The 21,928-nt window shown below is 32.0% G+C and overlaps 1 non-coding gene across 1 annotated transcript; it reads left to right on the top strand.

Moving 5' to 3' along the window:
- The first annotated feature begins 4,294 nt into the window (after positions 1 to 4,294).
- On the top strand, positions 4,295 to 4,400 carry LOC131170820 (small nucleolar RNA R71). Its single transcript, XR_009141587.1, has one exon. It is a non-coding gene; the product is annotated as a small nucleolar RNA R71 (small nucleolar RNA).
- The last annotated feature ends 17,528 nt before the right edge of the window (positions 4,401 to 21,928 follow it).

The raw sequence follows: 21,928 nt of genomic DNA, 5'->3' as shown, positions 1-21,928 counted from the left end.
AGCATCAACAGATATATACCTAGTAGGTTGTACCCTTCTATCTTTGAGTCTTTTGAAAGCGCTTTTTGAATTGTATCGTGAGAGGCCAGGTAGCTTTGATACAAATGGGGTTGCAAATTGTCTTTTGCTAGAAGAAGGTGTAGAGGCTGGAGCTTTTGGCTTTTAGGAGGTGGCTCCAAAAATGGGGTGGGTGGGTCTTTGCGCTTGGACAGAGGAGGAGCAGAGGACATGGGTCGCACGGATTTGGATCGGATTTTGCTTGTATGTTGTTGATGGAGGTGGTGGTGGTGTCGCTTGTGGTGGAGGATTGGAAGGGGATGTATCGAAGACATTGGAGAGACTTCAAGAGGAGAGGCGGGGCGGGAATGTGGAGGGGAATCCATGGTCGATTGGAGAAGAGATAGGGGAAATGAAAATGTAGGGGAATTTAGGGTTTCGTGATGAGAGCGCTGATGGAGAAGATGGGAGAGAGACGAGAATGCCGAAAGAATGAAGGTTGAAGGGCGGTCGTGGGGTTCAAGAGTCGGGAAGTGGAGGTGGTGGGAATGGTCTTTCGAAAATGAATTTGAATCGGGTTGTAGGAGACGCATAAGGGAAAATGATTTATGCATAACCTGCGTGTTTCAAAAGGATTTATATTTCAGAAAAGTGCTTATGCACAAGTGCATAGGTTATGCACCGCCCTTATGCATGTTTCGTGACTCGAAATGGTGAGGAGCGAGTCAGCGCGGAGTGCATAAGTTATGCACTCCTTATGCATCTCTCGCAAGAATGGTTTTTCGTAAACTTGTCATGCAGATGTGCATAAGCTTATGCACTCGCTTATGCACTCGCGCAATTTTTTTGAATTTTGGTTGGTGGTCATGCGTATGCATAAGCTATGCACTATGCTTATGCACTCGCGTAGGTTTTGAAATTCAGAATTTTGGTTATGCGTATGCATAGGCTATGCACATTGCTTATGCGTGTCTCGCAACTTTTGGGATTTTCGTTTTGTTATGCAGAGTGCATAGGTTATGCACTCGCTTATGCACTCTTCGCCGAATTGATTTTTGGAGATCTTGGTTATGCGTATGCATAACTTATGCACCTTCCTTATGCATCCTCGCAAGGTTGATTTTTTCTGGTTTTCGGTCATGCGTATGCATAGGTTATGCACTCGCTTATGCAACCTTCGCGCACTGAGCTTTGGATTTTTGGTTATGCGTATGCATAGCTTATGCACCTTCCTTATGCAAACTTCTACAGAGAGAGAAAATGAAGGATTTGAAGTTATGCAAATGTGCATAAGTCATGCACTCACCTTATGCAAGTTTTGACAGATATGAAATTTGACAAAATGAGGTTATGCAGAGTTGCATAAGCTATGCACTCTGCTTATGCACTTGCAATAAAGGTGAAAAATGGCAAGAATTTTGGTCATGCAGGATTGCATAAGCTATGCAGTTGCTTATGCACAAATTCAACAAGATCAAGAATGCAATAGAACATGGATTGCAAGTGTGAAAGATACCCTGGAATGATGAAATATAATTCTATGAAGCACAAACCATGAGAAATTTTCATCAAAAACACATCAATATATTCAAAGTTCATAAAAAGTGCATCACACAAGCATGTAAAAATGGATCCTACATAAAAGACCTTTGAGAGCTATGCCATTTTGACTCAAATTCTGCAAATCAACATTTAGCACATAAAACTCCATAAAAATCTGCATAAAGTTGCATCTAACCACAAACGAGAAATGAACTCTCCAAGATTTGCCAAGAAAATGCAGCATTTCTATCTTGTATCCTATAACCCAAAGAAGCTCAAAACTGCAAAAATGACTCACTTACCACCATATTAAGATTAAAATCACACATACTTAAAAGTCTCACACCCAACCTCACCAAAAACACAAGCCATCTGCTGCAAACACCCTCTTTGCTGCAGAATTTCTTCTTCCTCTCTGCATGAACCAGATTGCAGCTCAAGGACAGAATCTATCTACTGCAGACTTTTCCTTTTCTGCAGATTGCATTTTTTCCTCTGCAATAACCAGATTGCAGCTCCCAATAGTTCACCAGCCTTTCTTCATTGATATACATCTACAAGGGACAAGATTTAATAATGTCAAAAATTGAATTTGAGGAAATTTAAGATAAAAACAAAATTAATGAAAATGAAAGTAAATCAACAAAAGCAAAATAAAAGGACTTGGGATGCCTCCCAAGAGCGCTAATTTATAGTCCTTAGCTAGACTCTTTTCATGTTTCATGGTGGCTAAAATTGGAATTTGTTGCCTCTGTTTCCAATAGGTGCTTCAATGAATCTATACTTCATTTTCTTTCCATCACATGAGAAGATCCTTGTTGCTTTGTCTAAAAATCCGACCATTTCTTTCTTGACAACCTTTGGTGCATCTTTTTCTTTGAGAGATGGTTGCTTTACTTCACTTTTCTCCACTTGCTCAACTTGAAAGATTGGTGCCATAGGACAAGGTGGATTACTATTCAAATCTTGTGCAAATGCAGCCTCTTTTGGATTTTCATCATTGATACTCCCTTCATGGATAAGACAACTTTCAAGAGAAGCCTCTGATAGCTCTTTCTAAAGTGCTCTTTTACTAACTCATCAACTATATCAATTCTCAAACAAGAGTCTACATCTTCATGTTGCTTCTTCTTATCATTGCCAATATTGAAGACTAACTGATCCTCTCCGATTCTAAGAGTAAGCTTTTCACCTTTCACGTCAATCAAAGCACCAGCTATAGCTAGGAAAGGCCTCCCCAAAATGATTGGGATATTAGAATCCTCTTCCATGTCCAAGATGACAAAGTCAACAGGTATATAGAATTTCCCAACCTTCAGAGGCACATTCTCCAAAATCCCTTCAGGATACTTAATTGATCTGTCAGCTAACTGAAGAGAAATGTGGGTTGGCTTAAGATCTCCCATATTGAGCTTCTCATAAATGGAGAGGGGCATAAGGCTAACACTAGCCCCTAAATCACATAAAGCTTTTACAGAACATGATTCCCCAATGTGGCATGGAATTGAAAACTCCTGGTCCTTAAGCTTTGGAGGAAGTTTCCTTTGGAGGATAGCACTACATTCTTCTGTCAAAGCTACAGTTTCATCATCTTCAAGTTTTCTCTTGTTTGAGAGAATTTCTTTCAAGAATTTTGCATAAGAGGGCATTTGTGAAAGAGCATCAACAAAAGGCACATTTATGTAAAGTTTCTTCAAAACCTCTAAGAACTTCCCAAATTGCCTATCAAGCTTGGCTTTGTGAAATCTTTGTGGAAAGGGAAGTTGTGGCTTGTAGGGCTCAGGAGGTATATATTTCTCTTCTTTTTCTTCAAATTTCTCTTTACATTTTTCTGCACTCTCTTGTTTTTCACTCTCATCGCCTTTTTCATTTTCTCTCTTCTCACTGTTTTCACTCTTCTCATCATTTATAACTTTACCACTTCTTAAAGTAATAGCTTGACAATGCTCTCTTGGATTTTCTGGTTGACTTGGAAGCTTTCCAAAAGATTTGGCACTTGAGGAAGATGCTTGTTGTGCAACTGGTTTTCCAAAGATTCTGTTGTGTGTTTGCATTTGTTCCAGCCTTGCTTTCACCTCTCTCATCTCCTCATCATGCTTATTTTGGTTGGCAAGAATCTTGCAATAAAGCTTCATGGTGGAATTTCGTTCTGCCGCTTTTGGTGGAGGGTTCATATTTTTCTCACTGAAAATTGGGCAATGGTTGCCTATTTTGTCGATATGGAACTTGACTCACTGTTGTGGTTGAAAATTCCGATTTTGAACTTGACCTTGCTGATTGCCCCATGAAAAGTTGGGATGATTCCTCCAATTTGGATTGTAAGTTTGAGAATAAGGATTCCCATTTGCTTGTTTCCATAATTACCAACATATGCCGCTTGTTCTCCATAATCTACTCCACACCGGTTGTTTCTCCGCATAAGCCACTTGTTGTGAACTTCCACTGATGATGTTGAACTAACCAACATACTCAAATCTTCCATTTTCTTAGCAAGGACATTTGTAAGTGCATCAAACTTTGCATTAATCATGTTGAATGGATCAAGATCATACATTCCAAAGAGCCTTGCCTTTTCTCGAGTTGAGCCGGTCCTCTTGGACTACTCCAAAGATGAGTATTCTTTGCAATTTTCTAATAACTCATAAGCTTCATCTTCATGCTTTATAATAAATTCTCCTCCTGCTTGAGCATCAATAATTCCTCCGATTGCAGGAGTGACATTTGTGTAGAAATTCGATTTATCATCCATTTTGGAATGGCATGATGTGGGCATAATCTCTCTAATTCCTTCCATCTCATCCATGATTCATAGAGAGTTTCATCTTCTCTTGGTCCGAAAGTCGTCATTTGATTCTCACTCTTGAGTTTTTCTAGGTGGAAAATATTGTGCAAGAAATGCATCAGTTAGTTGCTCCCAATTTGTAATGGAGTTGTGAGGTAAAGAATCAAGCCAATCCAATGCTCTATCTTTCAAAGAGAATGGAAATAGCTTCAATCTTGCTGCATCATCGATACTCCAGGTTGTTTTTGCATGTCGCAAATCATAGCAAACTTCTTCTGTGTGTGTGTGGATTTTCGTAGGATGTCCTCCAAATTGAGAGTTTTGGATCATTTGAAGAACTCCAAAATCCATCTTGTAACTATTTGCATCAATTCTTGGTCTTGCTATGCTCTCTCTCAAGTCATCAAAACGTGGAAAAGCATGATCCATCATACTTCCCCTAGGCACGTTAGCATTAACAACTTCTTCACCATGGGCTGCATTTTCATTATTTTGACCATTTCCAAAGATTACCAACACCAATTCTAACTCTTTCATCACCATGTTTGCTTCTAATTCAGTCTCTCTCAAACTTCCTTCCTTCTTCCGGTTTCTTTCTTGTTGGCCTTACAAAATTTCTCAATTTCGTGGATTAAACAGTAAGGTTGTGTCACTTGAGCTTCTAGCTCTTCTCATAAAAGATTAAAGGTACCTGAAAAAGAACAAACAAACACAAAATGAAAAGATAACAAAGATAAAACTAAAAACAACTAAAATAATCAAGAATTCAATCTTAAACAAACAACTCCGCAAGAACGGCGCTAAAAACTTGATGCGTCCCAACCGCAAGTGCACGGTCGCATAAGTAGTATAAAAATATCGATCCCACGAGGAGTTGTGTTAATGATTGAATTTTCGATATAAAAGTTGACTAAATTGAAGTATTTATGAAATTAAAATGATGAATTAATGGGTAATGGAGTATGAAATCTAAATGTGCAAAATTAATATTCTATTCAACAATGTATTAATTAAACTAAAATTGCATCAAATAGAAATAAGCAAGTTCAAATATGGCAATATTTAAATTGGCAAATGATTAAATTCGATTAGAAATTAGCAATGGTAAAAGTCGATTCCGAGTTCGGATTTCATATTCGAGCTATTTTGGGATTTTAAATTGGTTGTCCAATCTTATGAAACTTATGAGTTTTAAGGAGATTAATTCTTAAATCCTTTGAATTCCCTTTCGGGTGAGACAAAGAGTGCCTTAATCAAACTAATCCTACTTTCGTGGAGTTAGAATTAATTAAGACCCATTAAGTTCCTTAATTAACTGTGAATCCTCTTAATCCTTAGCCTATTTCTAGGTCTAAGTTAATTAAGTCCAATTTCCTGATTATCTATCACAAGGCCTTCTCCTTTCGGTGCTTCAACCATGGATTAAGAACATTACTCAATGGGATCCTACATTAAGCATGTCATTAAGCATACAAGAAATGAATAAAACTCATTAAGACCACAAAATATGGATTACCCAATCAAAATCCACAAAATATCTCAAATATTACAACCCTTACTCCAGAATCAAAAGTAAACTACTCACTATCCATAATGCTTACAAGATATGATGAGTTTAAATGGAAATAAAGCTTTAATCTAAGCTAAGAAGTAAGGAATTAAATACTAGAAATGTGGAAAAGTGTAAAGAAAGAAAGAAATCTGCAAATCTTAGTTGAAAATGGTGTGGAAGGTGGAAATGACTCTTCAAATTCTGCTTAGCCTCCTCCTTTCTTTCTTTGCTCCTTGCCTCTCTTCTCTAAAATGAGAAAATGGGACTATATATAGCATTTTTCGACATGGAGCCCTAAAATAGTATGTTCTAGGAGGAATACATTAAGGGAATCTTCTCACACCATTAATGAACTCTTTATGGATCAGATAAGTGGATCGCATAAGTTATGCACCCTTATGCGCTTTCTCCGGTTCTGGGTCACTTATGCGGTTGCATGACTTGGTGCATAGGTTATGCACAATTTCGTGAATCGCATAAGGGAGGTGAGAATGTGCATAAGCTATGCACTCCTTATGCACATTTCTACCGGTTCGAATGTTGTTCTTCCTCCTTATGCAGAATCGCATAGCTTATGCGCAAGTTATGCACGCTTGGTTTATGCATATTTTAGCTTGAAAACTTGCTTTTGGCATCTTTTGCTGTAGAAGACACTCCTCAATGGCAAAATTCTCTTTAGTCCTTCAAAAACACCATTTTTCCTACAAAACAAAGCAAAAATTACAAATTAATCCAAAGTTGACAATTATGAAAAACTAACTAAATAACTAATGAAATTAGCTAAAAATGACTAATAACCAAATAAAATGATTGTGAAATTAGACCTAAATGACTATGCAAAATATGTGCATCATTTATATCAAATATAAATTAATTAATCTCTATTAATTAATTTCTCACAATTAAATTCATATTTAAACACTTTAAATATAAATTTAATTTATACTATATATCTAATAACCTAGATTTGGTCTTAAGCCATGCTAGGGACTTTGCAATCTTATTGCAAATCAAACCTATTTAATTAATCAATTAAACTCTTTAATTAAGCAATTAAATCACATTTTACTTGATGATTAACTTGTGTATGTATGTGACTCACTAGGCTCATCACTGATTGACAATGAGATATGATATTAACTCTTAATATCATCAGAACTCTTTCTTACCATAAATTATTTCTCTAAATCATTTTAGACATCTCATAGACCATGGTTGACACCTAACAGAGTGTGCCATGGCCACCCAATCAGTAATAAGGAATACCTTAAATGAACCTTTAATCATATATTACCATGCACTAGAATCTCTCTGTTACAAAATTCCAATTTGAGTTGGAGTCATGGTTTATGTCAAACTACATTTGCTATGAACATTATGTTCTCTTTTAATTTTAGTTCTTGATTAATTAGATTTTCTTATCATAAACTCTTTTTCTGACTAAATCTGTCTGTCCTGGCTAGGAACTTGAAACATTAAGAACAATTAAATGAACATAGGATTTTATTCCTATTTACTTAGGGTAACAGATTCCATCTTGATCAACACCTATCTCCATATACAACTAGTAGAAGCCAACACATGCCCATATACCCATACACAGTACAAGTATGAAAGCAGTATCAAACTCAAATCACCTATATACAAGATAACTGTGTTATCTTAGGTCTAAAGATTATACACACCGATATGATATATGACAATGCATTGACAAGAGTAAACTCCATGTGCTTGTCATATGTGTCACTGGTTAGACCTACTTATCATGTATAAGTGCCTATCATATTTGTTATGTGGCATGAGACTCACCACTCCATCTTATTTGTATCTCATATAAATACCTTGGGAACAAACATGATTATAATATTTATGGATAAGTTATGTCCTGTGTGAAGTATCCTCGATTGTGAACCAATTTATGATACTTTGTGCTAGAAATACTGTCACTCATATTCTTAACAAGTTAAGAATAGAATTTCTAACAAAATATTAATGGACCTTTTCTATTACACATAAATACATTATATAAACGAAAAAGTAAAATTGCCTTTTATTAATAAAATATGCACAAGATACATACTAAATGATATGCTCTAGGGCATACTATTAATAATCTCCCACTAGCGCTAGAGCCATTCATTACAATATCTTAGACCCATTTTCTCAAGATGTTGGTCTAACTGAGCTTGTGACATAGGTTTCATGAATAGATTAGTTGGATTCTCAGCTGATGCTATTTTCTGCATGGCTACATCGCCTTGCCCAACTATCTCTCTGATAATGTGCCAGCGCCTTTCTATGTGTTTGAATTTCTGGTGAGACCGGGGTTCCTTAGCTTGTATGACCACTCCATTATTGTCACAGTAGAGAGGAACTACTGACTCAATGGAAGGAACTACTGCAAGTTCTGATACGAACTTCTTTATCCAAACAGCCTCTTTTGTAACATCTGATGCAGCAATATACTCAGCCTCTATAGTGGAATCAGCAATGCATTTTTGTTTGGAACTCTTCCAACTGATTGCACTTCCATTACAAATGAACACAAACCTAGAGGTAGACTTTCTATCATCAATATCTAATTGGAAATTAAAATCAGTATAACTATCTAATTGCAAGTTACCACCTCCATTAATCAAGAATAAATCTTTAGTTCTTCTCAAGTACTTAAGGATATTTTTGACAGCTATCTAGTATTCCAAACCTGGATTGGATTAAAACCTGCTAGTCAAACTAACAGCATGTGCGATATCCGGCCTAATACATATCATTGCATACATCAATCTTCCAACAGCCAAAGCATATGGAATCCTGGCCATTTTATCTCTTTCTTCAAGTGTATGTCTTACTGGTAGCAATCCTCTCTTGGAATCAAGCATGTTAAACCTCTTTAACACCTTCTCCAAGTATAGACTTTGGGATAAACCAATTATTCTTTTCGCTCTATCTCTATAGATGCGAATTCCAAGAATATAGGTTGTCTCCCCTAAGTCTTTTATGGAGAATGTATTTGAAAATCATACCTTGACAGTTGTCAACATACCTATGTCATTACTTATCAACAGAATATCATCCACATATAAGACAAGAAAAGTGATAGCACTATCACTAACCTTTTTATATACACATGGCTCATCCACATTTTTGATAAAACCAAATGACTTAATGGCTTCATTAAAATGGATGTTCTAACTCCTCGAAGCTTGTTTTAACCCATAAATGGATCACTTTAGCTTGCACACCTTGGAATTATCTTGGGATTCAAAACCCCTAGGTTGTTCTATGAAAATGTTTTTTTTAATGTATCCATTGAGAAAAACTATTTCGACATCCATCTGCCAAATCTCATAATCATAGTATGCAGCTATTGCTAATAAAATCCTAATTGATTTAAGCATGGTAATAGGCGAGAAAGTCTCCTCATAGTCGATTCCTTGCCTTTGGCAAAACCCTTTCGCTACTAGCCTTGCTTTATAGATCTCTACCTTTCCATCAGAACCAATTTTCTTCTTGAAAACCTATTTATTCCTTATAGGTACAATACCTTCAGGTGGGTCAATAAGGTCCCAAATTTGATTCTTAGGCATGGAATTAATTTCGAATTTCATAGCTTCAATCCATTTTGAATAGTCTATATATGATATAGCTTATTCATAGGTAAGAGGTTCATCTCCATGATCTACTTCTTCATGAGTAAACAACTCCTGTTCATCTTCATGAAGAAAACCATATCTCACTGGTGGATGACATATCCTGGTTGATCTACGAAGAATTACTGTAGATGTTTCATTAATAGGAGTAGGTTGACTAGATGGATCTATATTCATTTGATCTGTTGGTTGGTCAGAATTTTCCAATTATAACTCTATTTGCTTTCCTTTGCCTCCTTCTTGAATAAACTGTTATTCAAGAAATATGGCATCTCTACTTACCACAACCTTTTGTGATGTAGGCAAATAAAAATAATATCTAAAACTCTCTTTTGGATATCCAACAAATCGATCTTTTCTCGATCTAGTTTCCAATTTATCGTTGTTCAACTTTTTGATATGTCGACAACCCCAAATCTTAATATGCTTAACACTCGATTTTCTTCCATGCCATATCTCATAAGGTGTGGAAGAAACTTATTTTGATGGAATCCTATTCTAATATGCAAAGTCGATTCTAATGCAAATCCTCAAAAGGAAATTCACATGTCAAGATAGCTCATCATACTACGCACTCATATCTAATAGGGTATGATTTCTCCTTTCGATACACCATTCAATTGTGACGCTCTGGAGGAGTCAATTGGGAAATAATGCCATGCTCTTTCAAGTATTCATCAAATTAAAAAAATAATTAATGCCCTTTGATTTTCTAATATGATAGGCAATTTTATAAAAAAATCAAATGTGATAAATAAAAATAGATGAAGATAATATTATTTAAAAATTAATTAATTATATACTAATATGTAATTACATGAATATCCTTTAGTGTGGAGGTAACGTTTGAAAGTCAAAGTTTATCTTAATTAGAGAGTAAAATTTAGTCATCATAATTATTTCTAATGCAATAATTTTATTAAATTACTTGAATCTTTCGTCTGTTTTGCTCATCTTTTTTTACCCTTTTGTTTAATTTTTATTGATTTGGGCCTGAACTTTCTTGTTCCTTTTCTTATCCTCAATAAAATCCTCTAGCTTATAAAATAATAATAATAATAATTTTATTAAATTCAATCGCTATATATTAGTCTTGAATTAATATCTTGCAACACTCTTCATCTATTAATATTCTCTACATAAATATAATTTAAGAATAAAAATGTAAATGTAGATTATGTTTCTTATACAAAACTTTTTTTAATTTCTGACTACTCAGTTTATTTATAATCTTCGTTTTCATATGGTTTTTGGTATTGTTTAATAGAAAAAACCGGTAGCATTGTAGCAAAAGGCATTTTATGTGTACCTACGTAACACTATAATATGTACTAGATAATTCACAATATTATGAAATATATTGTAATTAAATTTATTATTTATGTTTTATATAATTAGTATATAACACTATAATATATGTAATATTTTGTTTTATTGATCTACTCTTTATAATTTAATTAATACTTAAATTAATTATGAAACATATTATAATTAAATATACTACGTATATTTTAACTCTATATAATTATTGCATAGCAATATATATAATGTATATTAAATTTTTCATCAATCGCTTTTTTAATTCAATTAGAGATTTAAATTTAATCATATAATTATTTAATTGCTCCATATCTAATAAATTTTAAATAAAAAAAAAACAATGCAAAATAACTGTGCCTTTTTTTACGGGCAATTTACTGTCTTCAAATTAAAAAAGAGAATAACAGTTTAAAAAAATTGCATTTCTTTCTGAGCAATTATTTTAAATTAAAAAGAAATATAAACGGATTAAAATGGTTGAATAAATCATATATTATTATATTAATTATTATTTTATTTTATATTATTAATATATATATATATATATATATATATATATTAGTACGTCAATTATGAATTTTTATTAGGAAATTTTAACATTGCTTGCATAGATTGACAGTACGGTCAGTTCCGTTCATATGGTGACAAATAGAAAACCTGAAAAAAATTATTCTATCTGAATTTGAATTTGAATTTGATTAATATTATTAAAATCTGAACTCTTTTTAAATTCGATTATTATTATTAAAAAAATTGAATGCTTTAATTTTATATATTTTAATTAATATTTTACATTAAATATTATTTTGATTAATAATTTATATTTTAAAATTTAATAATTTTATAAAATATTTAAATTTATTTTATATAAAATAAAATACATAAAAATTTATAAATATTATTATAAAAAATATATATTTTATATTTAATTAAGCATTATAAAAATAAGTTTGGGTAACGGATACTCAATATGTAAAATCTGAATTTGTCACGGGTATTATTTTTTAAACCTTAACCCATTCTAAACCTAATTATATAATACCCAAACTTATCCTATTAGGATTCAGTCAGATCGAGTACTCCTAAAAATCCGACTCGTTGCCATGCCTAGTAACTTGGACTCCTTATTTAACAAGAGTAATTGTTTCAGAATTAATTTTGAGGTTTTTCCTATTCTATTTAGGACTTAATCATGTTTCCTACTTAGGCAAGACTAGTTAATTTCCTACTTTATCTTTATTTTTCTAATGTATTTGGATTTAATTTAAATTTCTATTTGAAGGAGCAGAAGCATGGTGATTGGTTCATTAGAGCATTGAATTTCAAAAAATTTTCTTCTAGGGTTTCATGCATCATGCCACATCTCTTATGTGCTTAATTAATTTCAATGCTCAATTGCATATTAAAACACTTTTAATATGAATTAGGATCTATGTTTGCCATTCAAGATTGTGAATTAACAAATTAATTCATTTAAACCCTAGTTTAAAAAGAAGTTTGAACACTAACCTCTTTGATGCACTATGGATGCAATTGGCACCTTTAGGAAGCACCTAGGACCCCAAGCATTGTCCCTCTAGCTTGTACACACTAAGATCACCAATGGGCAGCCCCCAAATCAGCTTCTCAAGCCTTGCCAACTAATTATAATTTGGATTTTTACTTCTAGAGAGATTGCATGTGTGTATAGGACACTAAAAATAATTTCTAGCAATTTTAATTCAAAGGAATTTGGGTTATTCTCTTTGAATTGATGAGAAAGCAAGAAGAGGAGAGGGAGAGAAGAGATAAGAGAGAGTGTTATTTGTTTCTTCTTTTCTTTTCCCTTTTATAATTAGGTTAAGTAATCACTTAAACCCTTTGCCATATGTCACCACCACATTGCATCTTATTTTTAATTAACATAATCACATTAAGCCAAGTGTCAAATGCTAGACTTAATCTTGACTTTGATCACCTTGCATGATAGGAAGACAAATGGCAAACTTATGTGATGCCATGTGTTACCATCTCATAGTGCCACATGTCACCATGTGAAATGACCAAATTACCTATATGTTGTAATTTTGAGTTCTTAACCCAAAATCATTATTTCTCCTCTTCTAATCAATTTATATCAAATATAAATTAATTAATCTCTATTAATTAATTTCTCACAATTAAATTCATATTTAAACACTTTAAATATAAATTTAATTTATACTATATATCTAATAACCTAGATTTGGTCTTAAGCCATGCTAGGGACTTTGCAATCTTATTGCAAACCAAACCTATTTAATTAATCAATTAAACTCTTTAATTAAGCAATTAAATCACATTTTACTTGATGATTAACTTGTATATGTGTGTGACTCACTAGGCTCATCACTGATTGACAATGAGATATGATATTAACTCTTAATATCATCAGAACTCTTTCTTACCATAAATTATTTCTCTAAATCATTTTAGACATCTCATAGACCATGGTTGACACCTAGCAGAGTGTGCCATGGCCACCCAATCAGTAATAAGGAATACCTTAAATGAACCTTTAATCATATATTACCATACACTAGAATCTCTCTGTTACAAAATTCTAATTTGAGCTGGAGTCATGGTTTATGTCAAACTCCATTTGCTATGAACATTATGTTCTCTTTTAATTCCAGTTCTTGATTAATTAGATTTTCTTATCATAAACTCTTTTCTGACTAAATCTGTCTATCCTGGCCAGGAACTTGAAACATCAAGAACAATTAAATGAACATAGGATTTTATTCCTATTTACTTAGGATAACAGATTCCATCTTGATCAACACCTATCTCCATATACAACTAGTAGGAGCCAACACATGCCCATATACCCATACACAGTACAAGTATGAAAGCAGTATCAAACTCAAATCACCTATATACAAGATAATTGTGTTATCTCAGTCTAAAGATTATACACATCGATATGATATATGACAATGCATTGACACGAGTAAACTCCAGGTGCTTGTCATATGCGCCATCGTTCGACCTACTTATCATGTATAAGTGCCTATCATATTTGTTATGTGGCATGAGACTCACCACTCTATCTTATTTGTATCTCATATAAATACCTTGGGAACAAACATGATTATAATCTTTCTGGATAAGTTATGTCCTGTGTGAAGTATCCTCGATTGTGAACCAATTTATGATACTTTGTGCTAAAAATACTGTCACTCATATTCTTAATAAGTTAAGAATAGAATTTCTAACAAAATATTAATGGACCTTTTCTATTACACATAAATACATTATATAAACGAAAAAGTAAAATTGCCTTTTATTAATAAAATATGCATAAGATACATACTAAATGATATGCTCTAGGGCATACTAAATGATATGCTTTAGGACATACTACTAACAATCTCCCACTAGCACTAGAGTCATTCATTACAATATCTTAGACCCATCTTCTCAAGATGTCGGTCTAACTGAGCTTGTGACATAGGTTTCATGAATGGATTAGCTGGATTCTCAACTGATGCTATTTTCTGCATGGCTACATCGCCTTGTCCAACTATCTCTCTGATAATGTGCCAGCGCCTTTCTATGTGTTTGGATTTCTGGTGAGACCGGGGTTCCTTAGCTTGTATGACCACTCCATTATTGTCACAGTAGAGAGGAACTACTGACTCAATGGAAGGAACTACTGCAAGATCTGATATGAACTTCTTTATCCAAACAGCCTCTTTTGTAACATCTGATGCAGCAATATACTCAGCCTCTATAGTGGAATCAGAGTCGCATTTTTGTTTGGAACTCTTCCAACCGATCGCACTTCCATTACAAAGGAACACAAACCTAAAGGTAGACTTTCTATCATCAATATCTAATTGGAAATTAAAATCAGTATAACTATCTAATTGCAAGTCACCACCTCCATTAATCAAGAATAAATCTTTTGTTCTTCTCAAGTACTTAAGGATATTTTTGACAGCTATCTAGTATTCCAAACCTGGATTGGATTAAAACCTGCTAGTCAAACTAACAGCATGTGCGATATCCGACCTAGTACATATCATTGCATACATCAATCTTCCAACAGCCAAAACATATGGAATCCTGGCTATTTTATCTCTTTCTTCAAGTGTCTTTGGAGACATCTCTTTAGAAAGGTGGATACTATGTCTTACTGGTAGCAATCCCTCTTGGAATCAAGCATGTTAAACCTCTTTAACACCTTCTCCAAGTGTAGACTTTGGGATAAACCAATTATTCTTTTCGCTCTATCTCTATAGATGCGAATTCCAAGAATATAGGTTGTCTCCCCTAAGTCTTTTATGGAGAATGTATTTGAAAATCATACCTTGACAGTTGTCAACATACCTATGTCATTACTTATCAACAGAATATCATCCACATATAAGACAAGAAAAGTGATAGCACTATCACTAACCTTCTTATATACACATGGCTCATCCACATTTTTTATAAAACCAAATGGCTTAATGGCTTCATCAAAATGGATGTTCTAACTCCTCGAAGCTTGTTTTAACCCATAAATGGATCACTTTAGCTTGCACACCTTGGAATTATCTTGGGATTCAAAACCCCTAGGTTGTTCTATGAAAAAGTTTTCTTTAATGTATCCATTGAGAAAAGCTATTTTGACATCTATCTGCCAAATCTCATAATCATAGTATGCAGCTATTGCTAATAAAATCCTAATTGATTTAAGCATGGTAACAGGTGAGAAAGTCTCCTCATAGTCGATTCCTTACCTTTGGCGAAACCCTTTCGCTACTAGCCTTGCTTTATAGATCTCTACCTTTCCATCAGAACCAATTTTCTTCTTGAAAACCTATTTATTCCTTATAGGTACAATACCTTCAGGTGGGTCAATAAGGTCCCAAACTTGATTCTTAGGCATGGAATTAATTTCGAATTTCATAGCTTCAATCCATTTTGAAGAGTCTATATATGATATAGCTTCTTCATAGGTAAGAGGCTCATCTCCATGATCTACTTCTTCATGAGTAAATAACTTTTGTTCATCTTCATGAAGAAAACCATATCTCACTGGTGGATGACATATCCTGGTTGATCTACGAAGAATTACTGTAGATGTTTCATTAATAGGTGTAGGTTGACTAGATGGATCTATATCCATTTGATCTGTTGGTTGGTCAGAATTTTCCAATTCTAACTCTATTTGCTTTCCTTTGCCTCCTTCTTGAATAAACTGTTATTCAAGAAATATGACATCTCTACTTACCACAACCTTTTGTGATGTAGGCAAATAAAAATAATATCTAAAACTCTCTTTTGGATATCCAACAAATCGATCTTTTCTCGATCTAGTTTCCAATTTATCGTGTTCAACTTTTTGATATGTCGACAACCCCAAATCTTAATATGCTTAACACTGATTTTCTTCCATGCCATATCTCATAAGGTGTGGAAGAAACTTATTTTGATGGAATCCTATTCGTAATATGCAAAGTCGATTCTAATGCAAATCCTCAAAAGGAAATTCACATGTCAAGATAGCTCATCATACTACGCACTATATCTAATAGGTATGATTTCTCCTTTCGTATACACCATTCAACCGTGACGCTCCGGAGGAGTCAATTGGGAAATAATGCTATGCTCTTTCAAGTATTCATGAAATTAAAAAAATAATTAATGCCCTTTGATTTTCTAATATGATAGGCAATTTTATAAAAAAATCAAATGTGATAAATAAAAATAGATGAAGATAATATTATTTAAAAATTAATTAAGTATATACTAATATGTAATTACATGAATATCCTTTAGTGTGGAGGTAACGTTTGAAAGTCAAAGTTTATCTTAATTAGAGAGTAAAATTTAGTCATCATAATTATTTCTAATGCAATAATTTTATTAAATTACTTGAATCTTTCGTCTGTTTTGCTCATCTTTTTTTACCCTTTTGTTTAATTTTTATTGATTTGGGCCTGAACTTTCTTGTTCCTTTTCTTATCCTCAATAAATTCCTCTAGCTTATAAAATAATAATAATAATAATTTTATTAAATTCAATAGCTATATATTAGTCTTGAATTAATATCTTGCAACACTCTTCATCTATTAATATTCTCTACATAAATATAATTTAAGAATAAAAATGTAATATAAGAATAAAAATGTAAATGTAGATTATGTTTCTTATACAAAACTTTTTTAATTTCTGACTACTCAGTTTATTTATAATCATCGTTTTCATATGGTTTTTTGTATTGTTTAATATAAAAAAACGGTAGCATTGTAGCAAAAGGCATTTTATGTGTATCTAAGTAACACTATATAATATGTACTAGATAATTCACAATATTATGAAATATATTATAATTAAATTTATTATTTATGTCTTATATAATTAGTATATAACACTATAATATATGTAATATTTTGTTTTATTGATCTACTCTTTATAATTTAATTAATACTTAAATTAATTATGAAGCATATTATAATCAAATATACTATGCATATTTTAACTCTATATAATTATCGCATAGCAATATATATAATGTATATTAAATTTTTCATCAATCGCTTTTTTAATTCAATTAGAGATTAAATAGTATTTAAATTTAATCATATAATTATTTAATTGCTCCATATCTAATAAATTTTAAATCCAAAAAAAAATAATGCAAAATAACTGTGCCTTTTTTTACGGGCAATTTACTGTCTTCAAATTAAAAAAGAGAATAACAGTTTAAAAAAATTGCATTGCTTCCTGAGCAATTATTTTAAATTAAAAAGAAATATAAACGGATTAAAATGGTTGAATAAATCATATATTATTATATTAATTATTATTTTATTTTATATTATTAATTAATATATATATATATTAGCACATCAATTATGAAACTTTATTAGGAAATTTTAACATTGCTTGCATAGTTGACAGTACGGTCAGTTCCATTCAGATGGTGACAAATAGGGATACAACGGTAGGATACCTGAAAAAATCATTCTATCTAAATTTGAATTTAATTAATATTAATAAAATTTAAATTCTTTTTAAATTTGATTATTATTATTAAAAAAAATTTAAATTTATTTAATTTTATATATTTTAATTAATATTTTACATTAAATATTATTTTGATTAATAATTTATATTTTAAAAATTTAATAATTTCATAAAATATTTAAATTATATTTTATATAAAATAAAATATATAAAAATTTATAAATATTATTATAAAAAATATATATTTTATATTTAATTAAGTATTATATAAATAAGTTTGATAACGGATACTCAATATGTAAAATCTGAACCTGTCACGGGTATTATTTTTTAAAGCTAAACCCATTTTAAACCCAATTATATAATACCCAAACTTATCCTATTAGGATTCAGTCAGATTGAGTACTCGTAAAAATGCGACCCGTTGCCATCCCTAGTGACAAATGCCTAATGCTTCATTTCTTAAATGTTCTCCTTGTTTAATTTGACTCTTTTCATTGCCATGCTGTGCCACACCTTACTCCTCTGTAAGGCATAACATGATCCCATAATATACCTAATGAATTACCGAACTTCACCTACCGATAACCCATTAAATATACTACAAGGGATTTTAAACCAATTTCTATTCATTTTAAATTGTAAGGTAATGTTGAATACTTATTAGAAGCCTTTAATTAAGGTTTATGTCACGAACCAAATTTTTTTGATTAATTCCGGATTTCAAAAATTTTATAAAAATTTCGGCAGAGTGCTGTCTATAATTTGAAAAAACATTTCTTCAAAAACCTGTTAAAACACTCTCAATATTTAGTAATTCCATGACTCCAATTAATCTCAACATAAACCAAGCTCAACCAACACCGTTTCAAGCAAATCAATATCATTCATTCAATTCAATTTAAGTATAAAATTTTAATTCAAGAAGAGAGAACAATATATTAATATTACAATTTTGATTGTACAACTGCTCAACTAGTTCTATAGATACATATGAATAGTATTTTACATCAAAAGAATTTTATAATGGTATAAAATATTATACCCATAAAAGATCCCAAAATGGTGTTACAACTGCAACTATAGCAGCTCAATCTGCTGCTTTATCCTTCTCCTTATCTATGCCAGCAAGAAAAAGCCATTGCTGAGTAATTTACTCAATGGTGCACAATAATAATTTCTAAAATCATAAAAAATATAATCATTCATTGATAATAGGAATTTAAAAATTTTCACAATCACAGTTCACAAAGTTGATGTCAAGATTTTTAATTTATCAAAATAAATTGTAAACAATGGTGTTGCCAATTAATACACAACTTAGGTCATAACACAAAATTTCACGATCGATGCCATGTTGTACACTACGACAAAGCAATCTATAACCTCACTAATCGAAATCAATAAGAGAGGTGATTAGCTAGCTATATGAGTACTCATCCGATCTCAACCTCAAACTGGCAAGCCAGAGAGGGAAGAATATAATTAATCTCAACTCCATAGATGGAGGAGGAACACAATAATATTGCCATGCCAAGTATAATTTCAAAGTCCAATTCAAAACTAAATCATTCAAATATTTTATATAATTCACAAATCATATTTCATTCCAAATTTTTCATTTACAAAGTAGGCAACACACTATTTTTCAAATAAGATTTTCAAAGCCATAACAATCAAAATTATTCACAATATTTATTTTAAAAATTGTCAAGTAGAAACAAAGAATTTTAAGTTTGTTGTGCACAAACCTCTTATGTTGCTTTGACTTAGTCAACTCTTCCTCCTTCCTTAGAGGACTCCTTTCTAACTAAAACACATAATTTAAATTGTTTCAAATACCCATCCAATTCATTTCTACTAATTAATCTAACCATTAAATTTTGCATACTTAATTTTACTTATAAGTTCTCCTAAGGGTTGAGTTCTTTGTATTTTATAATATTGTGGTTACTATTCACATTACTATTCATGCAAAATGTTAACTTTTTCATAATTAATAGGTATACCATTTCTAAACACATAGTCATAACATATTTTGGGTCACAATTTTGTTGGTATTGGTTGCCAATTACAATTCAAGGCCTATTAGATGAAATTCCAAAATTTCAGATTTGGTCACTTAGGTTTACTGTTCTAATGGACCAATCTACGGTGAAAATTTGGCTAAACTTTCTCCACCAAAGTTGTTCCTTAATATGTCTAGTTTAATTCTCTTTTTGAATCATTCCATTTGGAGTTTTGTAGCTCAAGTTATGGCATTTTTACCATAACTGGCCGGATTGGTCATTTTCAGATTTTCTGGGCAAATTTTGGTTCTAGCAGATTTAGTGACTTAATTTTGGTTAGTAATTTGACTAGGTTATAGTCAGAATTTGGATTTCTATTCTCCATGAAAGTTGTTCTACTATGTCTAAGCTTTCCAATGGTTTAAAAATCAGGTTATTTGAACCTTTCTACACAAAGTTATGACTATTTGAATATATAATCGCTCATTTAGTCAATTCTGCTGCAAATTAGGCAAACCAATGGATTCAACTAAATTTTAGACTAACTTATAGTCAATTTTGGGTAAGGTTTCTTCATAAAAATGTAGCATTATGACTTAATTTATCTCCAATTGGCATTACACCAATTGGAGTAACACAATTCAACTTATGGCATTTTAACCTAGATGGACTCATTAGTCCAGAATTCAACACTTCAACCATTACCAATTATTTCAATTCCATTAATCAAATCACAATTATACACACACTAATTGACCAAAATTAAGCATCAAAACATCAATTGGTCAATAATTCTGAAAATCTCCAATTTTCCTAAATTTCCATAAAGCCTAATTTGCCATCTCACTAATCCATGCAATTTCATGAAATTTCACTTCACTAAACACATATACGACTTTGTTTAAATCCCAATTCACATCCAATTAAACTAAAACACCTTAAAACCCTAGTAACCCATGGCTGGCCGAAATTCATGGCTTCTCAATCATGCATGATTTTCATGTTTCTTCACATAAATTTATCAATCTCAACTTAAATTCATGCATATACACTTAGTTAGGTAGAGAGACAACTCACCTCAATGATGTTCTTCTAAATCTTCTCTTCTTTCACTTGTCTCCCAAATTTCTTGATTCAATTCTTCTCTTCTAAGGCCAATTAAGAGTTTTCTATGATTTATTGTTAGGGTTTATGGAAAGAAATCAAGCTTTGAAAGCTTGAATTGGCTTGGCTATGGTGGAATTTTTTAGAGAGAAAATGAGAGAGAGTGGGACGGCTCACTTTGAGGCAGAAGAAAGAAAAAAAAAATTTTATATGAAATTTTGGTCTTTTAACTTAGTAATTATCTCAACAATTTAATAATTAAAAATTAAAATTTTAATTAGATCATCATGAGGTCACCATGATGTCATAAATCTCATTTATATGTGACTTTTTCATTTCTTTCTCTTCTCTTTTCCCATACATCTTCAATTTAAAAATCCTTTTTAATATTTTAATTTCACACATTTTAATGGACATCTAGGTCAAAAGTCACCTCTAAGGGTGAATTGACCATATTGCCCCTTATCGATATGATTAATTTTTCTAATAGTACTAGGTTACTTCAGATTACATTTCCAATTTTTAGACACTTGTTCTCTACATTTTTTCACGTAGTTTTCATATTACCATTAGCTTCACAATTATCACTTAGGCTTTCGGTGTCATAGATTCCCACCACACTTAAATTAAGGTAGCAAAGCTGAACTCGCGCGGTCACTTCGATTCGATCTACCGTCGCTCGGACTCTCGACTCATTTAATCGAATTATGGTTTATTTTTCTTATTTCCATTTCACCTTCATATAATTTTCTATTAATTTTTATTTATGACTTTTCTAGATGGCATAAATATAGTTCTAAACTTATCTTGACTATCCGAATGTAGACACTAGTCACCCCGAGAATTAGTATAATGTACTAGGACTACTTAGTATGGGAATTATTTGGTATGTTGCTTGTCGAGTTACCAATATGATGCTTTATAACTAAATTATGTGAGACTCTTGCTTAAAATTAATACTAGCAAAAAGACGTATTACCATCACGAGAAG

This window comes from Hevea brasiliensis, chromosome 11 (assembly GCF_030052815.1).
Source record: "Hevea brasiliensis isolate MT/VB/25A 57/8 chromosome 11, ASM3005281v1, whole genome shotgun sequence".
NCBI classification, from domain to species: Eukaryota; Viridiplantae; Streptophyta; class Magnoliopsida; order Malpighiales; family Euphorbiaceae; genus Hevea; species Hevea brasiliensis.
This window is presented reverse-complemented; position numbering and strand designations above follow the sequence as displayed.